Raw genomic sequence first — 16,595 nt, 5'->3', positions numbered from 1 at the left:
GTGTCAAATCTCAGCTCTTACAGGTGGTAACCTTATCAGGTGCGGAGGCTGCCTGCAGATATTGTTCCCCTCGTCACAAGGAGACTTGATTTGGTTACAGGGAGAAGACAAGCAGTGAGGGCTAGGCCTGGCAGCCAGGAACTTAGCTAGTATGTTGATTGGCGCCAATAGACACTAGCTAGAGCAGGGGTGGCCAACCTGTAGTGCCGGAGCCTCATGCGGCTCTTCAGAAGTGAATATGCGGCTCCTTGTATAGGCACCGACTCTGGGGCTGGAGCTACAGGCGCCAACTTTCCCATGTGCCGGGGGGTGCTCACTGCTCAACCCCTGGCTCTGCCACAGGCCCTGCCCCCACTCCACCCCTTCCCGGCCTCTCCCCTGAGCCTGCAGTGCCCTCGCGCCTCCCCCTCCCCTTCCGAGCCTCCTGCACGCCACAAAACAGCTGATCAGGAGGTGCGGGGTGGGAGGAGGAGGCAGCGCTGATCGGCGGGGCAGCCGGTGGGCGGGAGGCGCTGGGGAGGAGCTATTGGGGGGGCTCCTGACGTATTACTATGGTTCTTTGGCAGTGCACATTGGTAAATTCTGGCTCCTTCTCAGGCTCAGGTTGGCCACCCCTGAGCTAGAGCTTCTGATGTATAGTACAGGCTTGCTGTGTGGTCTTGGGTGAGACATTTCTCTGTCTAAGACATGTCTGTCTATGGAATACCTAGATACTTATGAGTGGTGTCTCTAAGAAGCAGTGTGGTCCAGGGACTTTAGCACTGGCCTTAAAATCCAAAGACTTCTGCGTTCTAGTCCTCCTTCTGGACTTGCTGTGTGAGTGACCTTGGTCAAGTCCCTTAGGCCTGATCTACACTAGAAAATTAGGTCTGCTTAATTATGTCACTAAGGGCACGTCTTCACTACCCGCCGGATCGGCGGGTAGCAGTCGAGCTATTGGGGATCGACTTATCGCGTCTAGTGAAGACGCAATAAAATCGATCCCCGACGGCTCTGCCGTCGACTCCGGAAATCCACCGTGGCAAGAGGTGGAAGCGGAGTCAACGGTGGCGCGGCAGCGGTCGACTCGCCGCCGTCCTCACAGCCAGGTAAGTCGACCTAAAATACGCAACTTCAGCTACGCTATTCACGTAGCTGAAGTTGCGTATCTTAGGTCAACCCCCACCCCCCGTAGTGTAGACCTAGCCTCAGGGCTGTGACAAATCCATACCCCGGAGCAGCATCATTAAACTGACTCCTGGGCAATCCCTACAGTCTGGAGAAGGAATCTTTGGTAAGGGTGCTGCTTGCTTTGAAATTATAGGGATATAACCCCCAAAGTAGCAGGACACATCTGTTGATTTTTATCTTTTTTACTTGTGCTTGAAGAAGTAGTGAGACAACCAATGGAGGTAGAGTTGCTATCTGCTTCTCATCCCCCTCTAAAGTTAGGCAGAGGGGGCCCCGCGGAGCACTCTGTTTATATGCACAGGGATGTCCCGTGAATCCTCCATAGATATCTTGATGAAACTTTCCTGCAGGTAGTCTCCAATCCTCTGCTGAAGATTTCTGGGGAGAGCTGCCTTACTTCTTCTGCCACGGTAGGACACTTTCCCACGCCACACAGCAACTACTTCAGCAGGAAGCCCAGACGCCCACAAGCTAGCAGCATATGGTCCCGGGCAGCACCCTGATGCCTGCAGGAGCTGTTCCCCTTCAGCCTCCATTACCTTCAGGAGTGAGCTATCAGCTAAAATCACTGCCATCTGTATTCCACATATACTTATACCCGTGAGCTATCCTGCCCCAAGGCCATACTAACCATGGCTGCTGTGACTGCCGCCGTGCTGTATAAATCCCAAGGAGAAGTGAGACTGTAGTGCTGACAACTTGTGCGGATCAAGGGGAGCAAGTTCAGTATCCTAAGTTTCGATTTATCTCATGAAGACACTGACAATGGTACTGTAGCGTATTGTATCTTCAGCAGCTGCAAATATGGCCTTGAGGGTCTCTCCATCCCCATTGGCAGCGCGTCTGATCCACATAAGGAGAAGAAGGAAGAGGGCTCTGGATGACATGTTCCAAGAGATCCTGCAAGCCTCTGCTGCTTCACACAACAAGCACAGGGTTTGGAGTATCACCCTTGCAGGCAGCATGGACAGGGATGGACTGGAGAGGAGAAAGGCGCAGGAAAAGGACAGCGATGTGCAACAGGAGATCCTTGCACTTCTCAGGTAGCAAACAGACTCTGATGGTCCTGCAGGTTCAACAATCCCATGCTCACCTCCCTCTGCAGCCCAGAGAGAATTGCATCCCGGGACCTCCCCACGCCATATCTTGCCTGGCATCAGGAGCCACTGCCCGACCCCTACCACTCCATCCCTGGGGACATTAAAGACATTCACAGTGTTTAAGGTCAGGCTTGACAAAGCCCTGGCTGGGATGATTTAGTTGGGGATTGGTCCTGCTTTGAGCAGGGGGTTGGACTAGATGACCTTCTGAGGTCCCTTCCAACTCTGATACTCTATGATTCTATGACAGTCACACGTACACTGACCTGTGAAAGACACAGTGGGTGTATATGTATCTGGAATGGAAGTGACTGTTCTTTCCCCTTCGTAAGTTCTTTTCCCTTAATTTATTAAGTTGTATTAAGTTATAAATGTTTTTCTATTTGCATTGTTATAGAGCAAAGCTCTGTTTTTGGAAACATAATTAACCTTTATTAGTTCACAATATATGCTGGGAGGTGCTGACATCATTCATAGACAGTATTGATAGGTGCATTGGCCATGTTGTATTACTACACACACAGCATTCACCAAAGAGTTTATACAGGGCTGCAGAAGACCAAGGACAGGTAGAGCAAACTACAGCAACACACACTACTTTGGCCCGCTACTAGCCGGCTACTGGTCTTTCAAAACCTCCTTGAGCCTGGCTGCTCAAAGTCAGTAGACAGCCAATCCACCTCCGCCCTCCACCCCAGCAGAAACTTTCCCCACTTTGCTTCACAGATATTATGCAGGACACAGCAGGCAGCTGTAACCGTTGGAATATTTTTCACTGAGGTCTAATCTCATGAGTAGACAGCGCCAGCAACCCTTCAAACTACCAAAGGCACATTCAGCTGTCATTGCCTGCTTAGCCTGTAGTTGAAGCGCTCCTTGGTGCTATCAAGGTGGCCAATGTATGGCTTCATGAGCCATGAGAGCAAGGAGTAATCCACCAGTTGGGAAAGAATGTCCAGGCTTGCAGCTTTCTGAACAGCCCTGTGTTCTTAAAGATGTGCGCGTCATGCACCTTCCCTGACCAACCCACGCTGATGTTGGTAAAGCATCCCCGATGATCAACCAGTGCTTGCATTACCACAGAAATGTAACCCATTCTGTTGATGTATTCTGTGGCAAGGTGATCTGGTGCCAGATGGGGATATATGTGCCATCTGTCACCCCACCACAGTTTGGGAACCCCATTGCTGCAAAACCAACCACTATGTCCTACACATAGCCCGGAGTCACAGTCCTTTGAAGCAAGAGGCGATTAATGGCCCTGCACACTTGCATCACAGCAGCCCCCTCGGTGGATTTCCCAACTCCAAACTGATCGGTAGCAATCGCACGTTGCAAGTTTCCAAAGTGTGATCACCACTTGCTTCTCCACTGTGAGTGCCGATTTTTGGTGTCACTGCGCTGGAGGGCTGGGGTGAGCTCTGCACACAGATCTAGGAATGTGGCCTGGAACATCTGAAAGTTCTGCAGCCACTGTCCCACAGCACTCTAGGCTCTAAGGAATCATCATGTTCTTCACGGTTCCTCTTGTGTCTCTACAAATACTGCAGGATCAGGTGACCCAGGCTCACAATGCTAATCACAATAGCACAGAGCTGTGCAAAATCCATGCTTCTGTCACAAATGGCAGACAGAGAGGAGAGACACACGGGTTTGTGTGGGCGATTTTGAAAAGAGATACGAAACATTATGGGATGCAGATGAAATTATGGGAGGGAGAACATGCATTATGGGAAGTTGAACCCATGCTCCCCGTCACCTCTGCATGATTCCTTTTGGCCCCAAGAGGCATTGCAAAACCTTCCCAAAATACCTGGTGCTCAGAGCTGGATTTACACCTCACCCTAGTCAGAACATCTTCAGCACCTCCCATGCCCCCACCTCCAGCTGAAACGGAAAGAAATATAAACACAGCCTCCCCAGGAAGGCACCAGACCCTCCACCATGCATGGCGCTCCCAGCCAGGAGGGGACTGTGGCTCTTCCCACGGCAAGCGGTCCCCGGGTGTCTTTCGTCCCTCTTGCAGCCCAGCATGGCAGTCGTGTTCTGGGTCTGCCCATGTAAGTGAATGAGGTGCCGGCCACGCCCCTTCCTGGCATGGGGCAGAGGCAATGGGTGGCTGAGATTGGGAAGGGGCTGAGACACTCCCAGTAGCTGCCCCACCTACGGCTCACAGCATCCCCAGGCAGGCTGACTCAGACACTCAACCTGCTCCAGCCCCACAGGCTGAGTGGCCTCCTACCCACGCCAGGAGCCTGGCTGCCCATGGGGGAGCTGTATGTATTAACTTTTTAACTTTTAATCCACTTCTAACTTTTAGGTGCCCCTAGAACGCCAGCGCCCCTAGGCACTTGCCTACTGTGCCTAATTAGAAACCAAGCCCTGCCTGCGCTACATGGTGGCGAGTTGCACAGTAGGATAATTACCCATGGTACACTGCTCTCTGCATCGCTACAAGTGCTCCTAGCGAGGACACGCACCACCGACACCAGGATCATAGTGTGGACACGCACAAGTGATATAATAACTGCAGCAGCTGAATGCCGACGTAACTTAAATTGATATAATTCTGTAGCATAGATATGGCCTTAGTCTCTCCAGCTATAAAGTAGGGATGATAATGCTTATGATTGCTACCTCCCAGGACTGTTGTTAGGGTTAAGGAATGGCTGTAAAGCACTGGTACTTCAACCTCATCATGTCTCAGTTTTCCCCATCTGTAAAATGGGGGTACTACCTCACAAGGGCGATAAGCAATATAACACTATATCCAAGGATGGGATTTACACAATAGAAATGGATATAATTTAAAGCAAAAAGACTAAAACAAGGACAAAAAGTCAGCATGATGGGGGGTGAGGGAAGTGTGTGCTAAAGATGGTATTGCCATGAGTTTGGGAAGAGCTGTATTATTTGAGATTGCCAGAGGTGTTTAATTCAGGGTCTCCAGAGAAGGAACAATAAAATCATTATTGCATCCCTTATATTCTGGTTGTGCAGAGCCAGCACAGGGGCTAGGCACCCCTTAGCTATTCAGGGATTTTGCAACAAATAGTTTTCTTCATCGGAAAATGCCAGTTCATGAGAACTGTTTGCAAAAAAAGGTCACTTTTGACAAATTTCCTGTTTTGGAAATATATATATATGTGTTTAGTAAGTTGAAACTCCCCATTGTGACATTCTTGAAACTAAAAAGTTCCATGTATTGGTTCAGAATGACATTTCATTTAGAAGTGTAAGTTAATTTTTAGTTAAAAAAAAAAAAGTTTAAAAATGACGAAAAGATCAAAATCGCAATGATATCTTCCCAATGACTTGAGCTGATTCTTTTCCAGATTTGGGGTCACATTGTTTAGATGTTGACATTTTGTTCTGATTCGGGGCAGGAACATTTTTCAAAAGCTCAAAAACAATCCCGGGATGGGAAAGCCATTTCCCATTGTTATGGTCTCGGTGTTGTCTTTCAAGGGGCCCCAGCTTCTCCTGGCTAGCCCTCCTTCAATCAGGTCAATTCCTGGACCTTCCCCTCTAATTAAGACTAACTGCCCTTCAATTTTATGGCTTGCAATCTGCTTAAGTCCCTTGGTTACTTTCTTGGAAGCAGCCTGGTGCATGGCTGTCACCCCTTTCCTGTCCCACACCTTTCTGCCTTCTTTTCCTTCACTGTACTCTCCTTTATAGCAAGCCTTGTTTCCTCTGTTGGCTACAGCTGTGGGTGCCTGTCTCCATGATTGGCAGCTCTGGCAGCTGTGTGGGGGTGTGATCAAGCTGCTTGCTTGTAAACAGGCGAGGTTCTTCTCCCCTCTCTGTCTACGCTCAGAATGGGGTTCGTAGACCCCGTTACACCCACCCAGCCCTAGAATTGCAGGTGCCTTGCACCTCTTAGGAAAAGGCCACTGCAATCATTAGCCAATAAGTGATCCAGGACAGGGGGGCTGCCCTATCTCTCTGCTGCCTATAAGGCTCCCTGAATACCCTCAGCACTATATAAATAATAGCAATAGTTTGGGCTCCCTGGGACTGCAGGTTCACTCCCCTGTAAGAGTCAATTCATCCTTTGGCGACAGAGACATTAAATATAATGCAGTTCACAGCACGGGGGTTGGGGGCGAGAGGGTCAAATGTCGAGGTCCTGTCTGCTCTGCGGGGTTGTTAAAGATCCAACAGGATGTTGTCACAAGAGAAGGGATTCAACTCCAGTGTCCTTGGCCAAAAATGTCCCCTTCTCTCTAGTGGTGTGTGTTGGCTGGTGGTTCCCCACCACTCCAGCGCTAGCTGCATTGCAGTGATGCTGGATACATCTATTTTAGGATGCTATTGGGGGTAAAAGGAACTGGATCAAGGTACAAATATTATTCCTTTAGTATTTTGTCTCCCCTCTTTACTTCCCTCCTCCACTCCTGTCTCATTCCCTTCGGCAGAGGGGTCCCCTAGAAAAGGGCCCCGGAGACCATCAAATAGCTTTGCATTTGAGGGAGAGTTCTGTGGCTGGGAAGCCAGCTCTCTCTGCTACGTAATAACCACGCTAAGGGGGATTTGGATCTTATCAGCACACGGCCTAGGGCTCGTAACTCAACTCCGCCACTCGCCTGCGATGCAATCTCCCCCTTATCTCTTGCTGAGGAATTCCATATCTCCAGCGCCGTTAGGAGGCCTTTCCCCTGGAGAGATGCTACTTGCAGATTTGCCAAATGAACAGATCCGTGTGATAAGGCTTCTGCCACACAGAGACCTGCCGAACACTGATAATTAGAATGGTTTATCTCTGCAGAAGAAAGGTGCTCCACCCTGACCTCTTCGCAGCACTTCTTCCCTTCTCATCAGCATACAGGACTAGATGTGCCACCGCTGCAGCACGTCAGACATGCTCCTAGCCCCACACAGCTTAAAGTCCAAGAAGGTTTTAGCTCTGGTGCCCTTTTCCAACTGCTAGCTGAGCAGCTATCACTTTGAAATCCTGCCTTTCAGTCGTACCTAAAATTTCCCCCTTGCAGTTTCAGCTGAATACAAACCCATCCTTCACTCCTGCATGATCTTAAAAAGCTGCCGTGTTCCACCCCAGAGCTGGATGCATTTGGGTAGTGGGCGAAGCGTTCCCTCTTGTATACTGTATATATTGCAGTTTGGGATCCCTGGGGATTAAAGTTGCTGTATAAATATAAGATTTGTATTGGAACGGAAATCCACAGTCATTGCAAACAACAGGCATGCTTTGAATTCTCCCTCCATCTCTTAAGACTCCTAATCCCCTTTATAAGCGATATGAAAATGCATCTGTTCTTATCCAAGGAGAAGAAAAATGCTGACAGGAGCCATTCAGCAGAGATTCTCTGTGGTTATTCATTGTCCCTGAAGTACAGTGGCCCTGACCTTTAGAATTGATACATGGGGATAAAGCAGCCGAGCTAAATCAGATAGGATGCTCTGGATACTTTCATACGGGGGCACAGAAAAGAAGGATGGTTTTGTGATTAAAGCATTGGACTGTGAGGCAAAAAACTCTAGGTTGAATTCCTGCCTCTGCTACAGCATTCCTGCATGCCCATGGGCAAGTCATTTTATCTGGATGTCAACGCCCCATTTATTATATGGGGATAAAAATATTCCTTTGTCAATGGACAGTAAACTGTTCTGGGCAGGGACTATGTGCGCAGCACCCAGCGCGATGGGACCCTGATCTTGGTTGGGGTCTCTAGGGACGACTGTAACACAAATCATAGAATATCAGGGTTGGAAGGGACCTCAGGAGGTCATCTAGTCCAACCCCCTGCTCAGAGCAGGACCAATTCCCAACTAAATCATCCCAGCCAGGGCTTTGTCAAGCCTGACCTTAAAAACCTCTAAGGAAGGAGATTCCACCACCTCCCTAGGTAACCCATTCCAGTGCTTCACCACCCTCCTAGTGAAAAAGTTTTTCCCAATATCCAACCTAAACCTCCCACACTGCAACTTGAGACCATTGCTCCTTGTTCTGTCAAATCATCCTCATAATATATTAGTGGGGAAAACAGGAAAGTGTCAGCAAAAGTAAAATTATGCTTCTCAGCAGACCAAGCAGATGATGCAAAAGAAAAACCTTTAAGATGGACATGCCTCTTCCCCACATTTATCGCCACACTCATGCCTGTTTTAGGCCCAAGTGCCTGCTTCATGCACTCCAGAGAGAGTTTTTGTGGCATTCAGGTCTCCTTTTCCATGGAGGAACCTCTCAGCTCGTCTTGGGCCTTTGGCTGACTAATCCATTTGCTATCAGGGCCGGCTCTAGGCACCAGCAAAACAAGCTGGTGCTTGGGGCAGCACATTTTTAGGGGCGGCATTCTGGCGCCAGAATGCCGTCCCTAAAAATGTATCCCAGCCGCCCTAGCTCACCTCCCTGCTGCCGCTCGCGCGCCACGACATGTGAAACAGCTGATTCGCGCGCCGCTGCTCCCCCTCCCTCCCAGGCTCTCAAACCTGGGAGGGAGGGGGAGATCCCGAGCGGCCGCGGCGCGCGAAACAGCTGATTCACGTGCCGCTGCTCCCCCTCCCTCCCAGGTTTGAGAGCCTGCGGGGAGGAGGCAGGGCTGGGGATTTGGGGAAGGGGCAGAGCTGAGGCGGGGCCGGGGGTGGGGTAAGAAAAAAACGGGGGTGGGGCGGCGGCCAAAATTGTTTCTGCTTGGGGCGGCAAAAATCCTAGAGCCGGCCCTGTTTGCTATGCATCCGAAGAAGTGGGTATTCACCCACGAAAGCTCATGCTCCTATACATCTGTTAGTCTATAAGGTGCCGCAGGACTCTTTGCTCCATTTGCTATGGTGTCTAAGGTTCAACCCCCCCTGCTTTCTTCTTCCACAGGCGTGTTTTGCTTGGTTAGCTTCCCCTTGTTATTAAGGCTGCCCTGTCCTGACCCTTCCACTATCAGTACCTGACTCCATAACAAACTGTGTGCAGTGTTGTTGTAGCCATGTAGGTTCCAGGGCATTAGAGAGACAAGGTGGGTGAGGTCATATCTTTTATTGGACCAACTTCTGTTGGTGAGAGAGTCAAGCTGTCAAGCTACACAGAGTTCTTCTTCAGGTCTGGGAAATGTACTCAGTGTCACAGCTAAATACAAGGTAGAGTCCTAGAGCCAGGCTCCAGCCCAAGCCCAAATGTTTACACTGCAATTAAACACTAATTAAAGCACCTATGTAATGCAGTAATACAGTAAATGTTGTATCCGCATCCAATCTGCAAACACAGTCTGTGGATATAAAGTGGATATTTTCAGGTTTGCAGGGCTCTAAAAATCAGTGGAGTGGTAGTAGGACAGGTTCTTTCTGGATAACCTAGGTCCAGCCACTTCACTCCTCTTTGTCTCAGTTTCCACCTTGGTATAATCGGCTGCCATCATAATCCAAACACCTGCCCTGGAAGAGTCTCGCGATCAGTATTCTTACCTTAATACCCTTCACTGAACAGCTGCTTAGATTAAACCATCTTCTCCATTAATCAGTGAGCTCCACAGCGTAGCCGCTGCTGAAATGAACTTTGTTTTCCATACACTAGTCAGTAAATATTTTCCATTTGGGTTGTTTCCGTGTCTGGTGATTGGCTCTCGCACAAGAGTTCAGCAAACAAAGGGCAGTTCCCAGAATGTTGTAGCAGCTCAGATCCAGATCAGAACTTAGTGGACTGGGCCTATCATATTTTAGCCACCCAGGAGCAGCGCCAGGGTTTTTGCCGCCCTAGGCGGCAGCACTCCTCCTCTGAGCATTCGGCGGCGGGGGTCCTTCCGCTCCGCGTCTTCGGGGCACTTTGGCGGCGGGTCCCGGAGCGAGTGAAGGACCCACTGCCGAATTTCCGCCGAAGACCCAGAGTGGAAGGACCTCCTGCCACCGAATTTCCGCCAAGGGCAGCAAAATGCCGCCCCCCAAATCCTGCCGCCCTAGGCGACCACCTAGGGTCGCCTAGTGGAAGCGCCGGCCCTGTAGCCACTATTAAATGGGCTGAGATGGCTGCTCTAGGCCTCTCCTCAAGTCCAGCATAGTGTCACTTGCATGCACTGTGTACACATCACCTCTCTCCCCAGTCCCTGTTCAAAAATGAGAAGCATCAGATGTAGCAACCTGCATGGAGTCTGGCGGGAAGAGCACACGCCACAGGAGGGAAGAGTTTGGAGGAGACAGCAGGAAATCAGGCTGTTTGCGCATGCCAGGAATGCTAGCTGCAATTACAAAGTCCCTGTTAATAGTTCTCTTAATAAAAGTCCAGTTTAGCTTTAAAAACGTGGAGTCCTCTCGTGTTATTACCCAGCATGCGTTCATGAAAGAGAAATGGCTGGGAACTAGCTCTGTAAAGGGGGTGAAATCATAGAATCATAGAATCATAGAATATCAGAGTTGGAAGGGACCTCAAGAGGTCATCTAGTCCAACCCCCTGCTCAAAGCAGGACCAATTCCCAGCTAAATCATCCCAGCCAGGGCTTTGTCAAGCCGGGCCTTAAAAACCTCCAAGGAAGGAGACTCCACCACCTCCCTAGGTAACGCATTCCAGTGTTTCACCACCCTCCTAGTGAAATAGTTTTTCCTGATATCCAACCTGGACCTCCCCCACTGCAACTTGAGACCATTGCTCCTTGTTCTGTCGTCTGCCACCACTGAGAACAGCCGAGCTCCATCCTCTTTGGAACCCCCCTTCAGGTAGTTGAAGGCTGCTATCAAATCCCCCCTCATTCTTCTCTTCTGGAGACTAAACAATCCCAGTTCCCTCAGCCTCTCCTCATAAGTCATGTGCTCCAGACCCCTAATCATTTTTGTTGCCCTCCGCTGGACTCTTTCCAATTTTTCCACATCCTTCTTGTAGTGTGGGGCCCAAAACTGGACACAGTATTCCAGATGAGGCCTCACCAATGTCGAATAAAGGGGAACGATCACGTCCCTCGATCTGCTGGCAATGCCCCTACTTATACAGCCCAAAATGCCGTTAGCCTTCTTGGCAACAAGAGCACACTGTTGACTCATATCCAGCTTCTCGTCCACTGTGACCCCTAGGTCCTTTTCTGCAGAACTGCTACCTAGCCATTCGGTCCCTAGTCTGTAGCAGTGCATGGGATTCTTCCGTCCTAAGTGCAGGACTCTGCACTTGTCCTTGTTGAACCTCATCAGGTTTTTTTCGGCCCAATCTTCTAATTTGTCTAGGAATAGACATGAATCACCCACACTGACTCAGATAAAGAGAAACAAGACTATGCACCATGATTTCCGATTTCCTCCTCCTACTGCCCTTCCACTTAGCTATAGTCTATCTGTACAAGCATCAGAGATGACATAAGCGACAGCTTCCCCGCTGTGAAATCAAGGTCACCCTCAAGTCCCACGAACAGAACCCTGTCAACAGCTGCACTATGGCATTGTCCTGGGGTCGGCCACCTATGGCATGCGTGCCAAAGACGGCACGCGAGCTGATTTTTCCTGGCAGGCAGCGGCGTGCCATTAAAAATCCTGCCCAGCCCGGCCCGCTCTTCTGCGCCCTCTGCTCCTCCGCCCCCGCGGGGGGCAGGTGGCAGAAGCATAGGCGTGCGCACGGGGTGTGCCAGGTGTGCCCAGGCACACCCTAATGCAGGGGTGGGCAAATGGCCCCACTCTCCCAGCGCGGCAAGCCGTGGGGTCCGCGCTCCCGGGCTGGAGCGCCCGGCCGAGCGCAGCAAGCCGCCAGCCCCTCCCCCGCCTTGACTCCTTCCCTGGAGCCGTGCCGCCACGCGCGCAGCGCTCTGAGGGGCGGGGCTGCCCGCTCCTGCGGGGCAGCATGTCTGGCTCTGCGCAGAGCAGAGCATACTGCTAGGAGCCTCATGGTAAGGGGTCCGGGTCCGGGGCGGGTTGGATTAGGGGTGGGGGCAGTCGGGACAGGGACCAGGGTGGGTTGGATAGGGGGTGGGATCCCGGGGGGGGTGGTTGGGGGTGGGGGGTCTCTGGAGGGGGCAGTCAGGGAGAAGGGGGGGTTGGATGGGGCATGGGAGTCCCAGGGTCTGTCAGGGGGCGGGGGGTGGATAGGGGTCAGGGCAGTCAGGGGACAGGGAGCAAGTAGGGGCCTGGGGGGGAGTTAGGGTGGGGGTCTCTGGAGGGGGTGGTCAGGGGACAAGGAGCTGGGGGTGATTGGATGAGTCAGGAGTTCTGGGGGAGGGCCTGTCAGGAGGCAGGGGTGTGGAGGAGGGTTGGGGCAGGCAGGGGGCGGGGGGGGGTTGTATGGGTCAGGAGTTCTGGGGGTCCTGTCAGAGGGCGGGGAGCGGTTGAATAGGCATGGGAGTCCTGGGGGTCTGGCTGGGGGCAGGGGTGTGGATAAGGGTCAGGGCAGTCAGGGGACAGGTGGGGGGTAAGGTCCTAGGGGGGCAGTCAGGGGACAAGGAGTAGGGAGGCTTAGATAGGGGGTGGAGTCCTGGGGGGCAGTTAGGGGCAGGGGTCCCAGAAGGGGGTAGTCAGGGCACAAGGAGTGGGGGGGTTGGGGATTCTGAGGGGGGCAGTCAGGGGGCGGGAAGTAGGAGGGAGTGGATGGGAGCAGGGTGGGGGCAGGGCTAGGGCATGGTGGGGGCTGGGCTAGGGGAAGGGGGGTGGAATAGGGGCATATCCCCTCCAGCCCCCTGCCCTGACCCCCCTCACACACCCCTCTGCCCTGACCCCCCCACACACACAGCCCTCTGCCCTGAGCCCTTACCCCCCCTCACATGCACCCAGCCCTCTGCCCTGAGCCCCACAGCCCCGCACACCCCCCCGGCCCGTGCCCTGAGCCCTGTGCCCCGTACACCCCCCAGGCCCCTGCCCTGAGCCCTGTACCCCCCTCATACACACCCAGACCTCTGCTTGACTCCTTCACCCCCCCGCCCCCATGACCCCAGCCCTGACTCTGGCACCTCCACACATACCAGCTCCCCCCTGCCCTGACACCTGCACCCCCTCACATGCCCCCAGCCCTCTGCCCTGACTCTTGCACCACCCCCGACATACCCAACCCCCCCACACTCCATGTACCCCCCACATCCTGACTCTTGCACTCCCCACATCCCCACCTCCACCCTGAGCACCAAACGGGAGCTCCTGCACACACACCCCACATTCCACCTGCACCCCTTGCACCAAATGGGAGCTGCCCAGGTAAGAGCCCCCTCCCTCATTCTAGCTCCTGGCCAGACCCTACACCCCAACCCTGTGCTCGGTGCACTCCCACCCTCAGCTCAGTGCAGAGATAGGAAGAGAATGGGCCAGAACCAGGGAGAAGGTAGGTACCCACTGTATGTTGGCAGGGCCAGGACCCCAGACCGGCAGTGGGCTGAGCGGGTCCGGCAGCCGGGATCCAGGCTAGCAGGAGCCGGCGGATGGAACCCCTGAGCGTCAGTGCGCTGAACCACTCAGCCCAGTGCCAGTCTGGGATCCCGGCCGCCGGCCCCGCACAGCCCGCTGCCGGTCTGGGGTTCTGGCTGCCGGACCCTTGCCAGCCGGGGTCCCAGCTGCAAGCCCCACTCAGCCCACTGCCGGCCTAGGTGAACAGAACCCCAGACCAGCAGTGAGCTGAGCGGGCCGGCGGCGTAAGATCAACATTTTAATTTAATTTTAAATGAAGCTTCTTAAACATTTGAAAACCTTGTTTATTTTACAATACAACACTAGTTTAGTTATATAATATAGAGACTTATAGAGAGAGACCTTGTAAAAAGCATTAAAATGTATCACCGGCACGCGAAACCTTAAATTAAAGTGAATAAATGAAGACTCGTCACACCACTTCTGAAAGGTTGCCGACCCCTGGCATAGTCTAATAATGCTGCCTGGCTGAGAACCTTGACTCCCACGGGAAAAAAATTTGATTTTGCCAAACTTTTTTGATTTTCTGTCCGGAAAATTTTGGTTTGTTAAAATGAGCTAAAACATTTTATTTAGAGTCAGTTCAACACTAAACTGCATTGGCCTATCCTGTGGTGGTGCCTCATGGGAATTGTAGTTCAGGTGTTTCAGGTTCCCATTCTCGCCCATGGGCTGGGCTCCTTGGCTAGACTGCCTCTTCCATGATGCACGGTGGTCTCCCCTCTGACTAAGCCACCTGGTGCATCATGGGAGTCTCATGACAGTGGTGCCTCACTGTCAAATGCAAGTATCAGAGGGGTAGCCGTGTTTGTCTGGATCTGTAAAAAGCAACAGAGAGTCCTGTGGCACCTTTAAGACCAGCAGATGTATTGGAGCATAAGCTTTCGTGGATGAATACCCACTTCATCAGACGCACGAATTTACATGCGTCTGACGAAGTGGGTATTCACCCACGAAAGCTTATGCTCCAATACATCTCTTAGTCTTAAAGGTGCCACGGGACTCTCTGTCAAATGCAGGTGCTGTGGTGGGGTGAGGGCCATAGCCGGGTCTCTCAGATAGCCAGACGACTTATAGCTTTGAAGAAAAGGAGTGGGGTTCTGCTCTGACTGGAATCTGCCGACACTACATGAATACAAATAATAATAACGCTGTTATTCCACTGTGACGTGCCCTTTTGTGTCTGGTTATTGCTTACAGCCCGGGGAAGCGGTGTGTGTGGCTATGCGCCCATCTCCGGCATCTGATAGCGTACAAGCCACTTGAGCTTCTCTCTCCTGGTTACCATGATACTGTGATTGTTACCTGTTGTCTCTCTTTGTCTCCCCAGTGCCTGTTGGTAGATAGGATAAGCGAGCTGATGGAGGGATAGATTAGACCCTGCATACGGACTTCGGGTTTATCAAGCAATATTTTCTGTCTGATTTGGCACATCTGATTCATTGTTAGTGCTGATAAGCACAAAGCATAGAATAACAGGGCGCGAGGGTAGCAGAGCCACTACTGCAGTTCACACACACCTGCAGTGCGCCTCCATTCACAACATTAAAAAAAAAAAAAAGTAAGCTGACACATGTAATCAATTTACAGCAAACCAGCTGCAAGGGGAAACGGACTAACCATGTGCTTTGCCGCTCAGGGTTCAGCAGAGGTCCGCGCAGCAATTGCAAAGTGGCGAGGTTGTTGTCAGCCTTTCAGGGGAGTTACCTCCTCGCAGTTCGGAGGCCCAGATAATCCAATTTCACGTCCAGCCTTTAGAGTGTTATTGGATCTTCCTGGAACTGATGAATGCTGGCGCTCCGGAAGGGGGGGCAGAGTGAAGTAGCCAGCGGTGGAGGTTTCTTGTCTTTTGTTACAGGGCAGGTGAACCTTTAGAAGTGGTTGCAATTAAAACTCTCCTCCTTGAAGGTACCACCCTGTATCTGTGACCATTGTGTGTTTTAAACAGAGCTATTGAATTCAATCAGGAGTGCTCCAGGAAACTGAGTAGCGCTATAGCAGGGGTGGGCAAACTTTTTGGGCCGAGGGCCACATCTGGGTGGGGAAATTGTATGCACGGTCGAGGCAGGGGGTTGGGATGCGGTAGAGAGTGTGGGAGGAGGTGCGGTGTGCAGGAAGGGGCTCGGGGCAAGGGATTGGGGCAGAGGAGGGGTGCGGGGTGTATGAAGGGGCTCAGGGAAGGGGCTTGGGGTGCAGGAGGGGTGTGGAGTGCAGGAGGGGGCTCAGGGGAGGGGTGCAGGAGGGGGCTCAGGGGAGGGGTGCAGGAGGGGTGCGAACTGCGGGAGGAGGCTCAGGGCAGAGGGTTGGGGTGCAGGAGGGGTGTAGGGTGTACGAGGGGGCTCAGGGCAGGGGTTGGGGTGCAGGAGGGGTACAAGGTGCAGGCAGGGGACTTAGTGCAGGGAGTTGGGGGCCAGGGTGCAGGAGGGGTTCGGGCTCCGGCCTGGCACCACTTACTTAAAGTGGCTCTGGGGTGGCAGTGGTGCGCACCGAGGCCAGGGCAGGTTCCCTGCATGCCTGCCCTGGCCCCACGCCGCGCCGCTCCAGGAAGCGCAGCGGCCCCTGGGGGAGTGGGAGGCAGAGGGCTCCACGTGCACTGCTCTTGCTGCGCCTCCAGGTACCTCCCCCGAAGCTCCCATTGGCCATGGTTCCCCGTTCTCGGCCAATGGTAGCTGCGGGGGGGGGGGCGGTGCCTGGAGGCAAAGGTAACGCACGGGGGCTGCAGGGAAGTGGTGCCGGTCGCTTGGGGAGCGGCGCGGGGCCCACGGCTCCACGGGGGGCAATCCCGCAGGCCGTAGTTTGCCCACCCTTGTGCTATAGCCTAGGCTACCAGTTACTTCTCTGTCCCTTTGTTGAACTAATTTCAGCATGTTATAATGACTTGTCTGTCTGTAACACCTTCCCGAAACTATACATGGGGAATGTGTCACTGAAAAGCAGCCACCTCTGGGGTGGAACATAGCAGCTGTTTCGCAACATAGAACAATGCTACGCAACAGTGTAGGGTGGGAAATAGAG

The sequence above is a fragment of the Chrysemys picta genome, chromosome 1 (assembly GCF_011386835.1).
Source record: "Chrysemys picta bellii isolate R12L10 chromosome 1, ASM1138683v2, whole genome shotgun sequence".
NCBI classification, from domain to species: Eukaryota; Metazoa; Chordata; order Testudines; family Emydidae; genus Chrysemys; species Chrysemys picta.
This window is presented reverse-complemented; position numbering follows the sequence as displayed.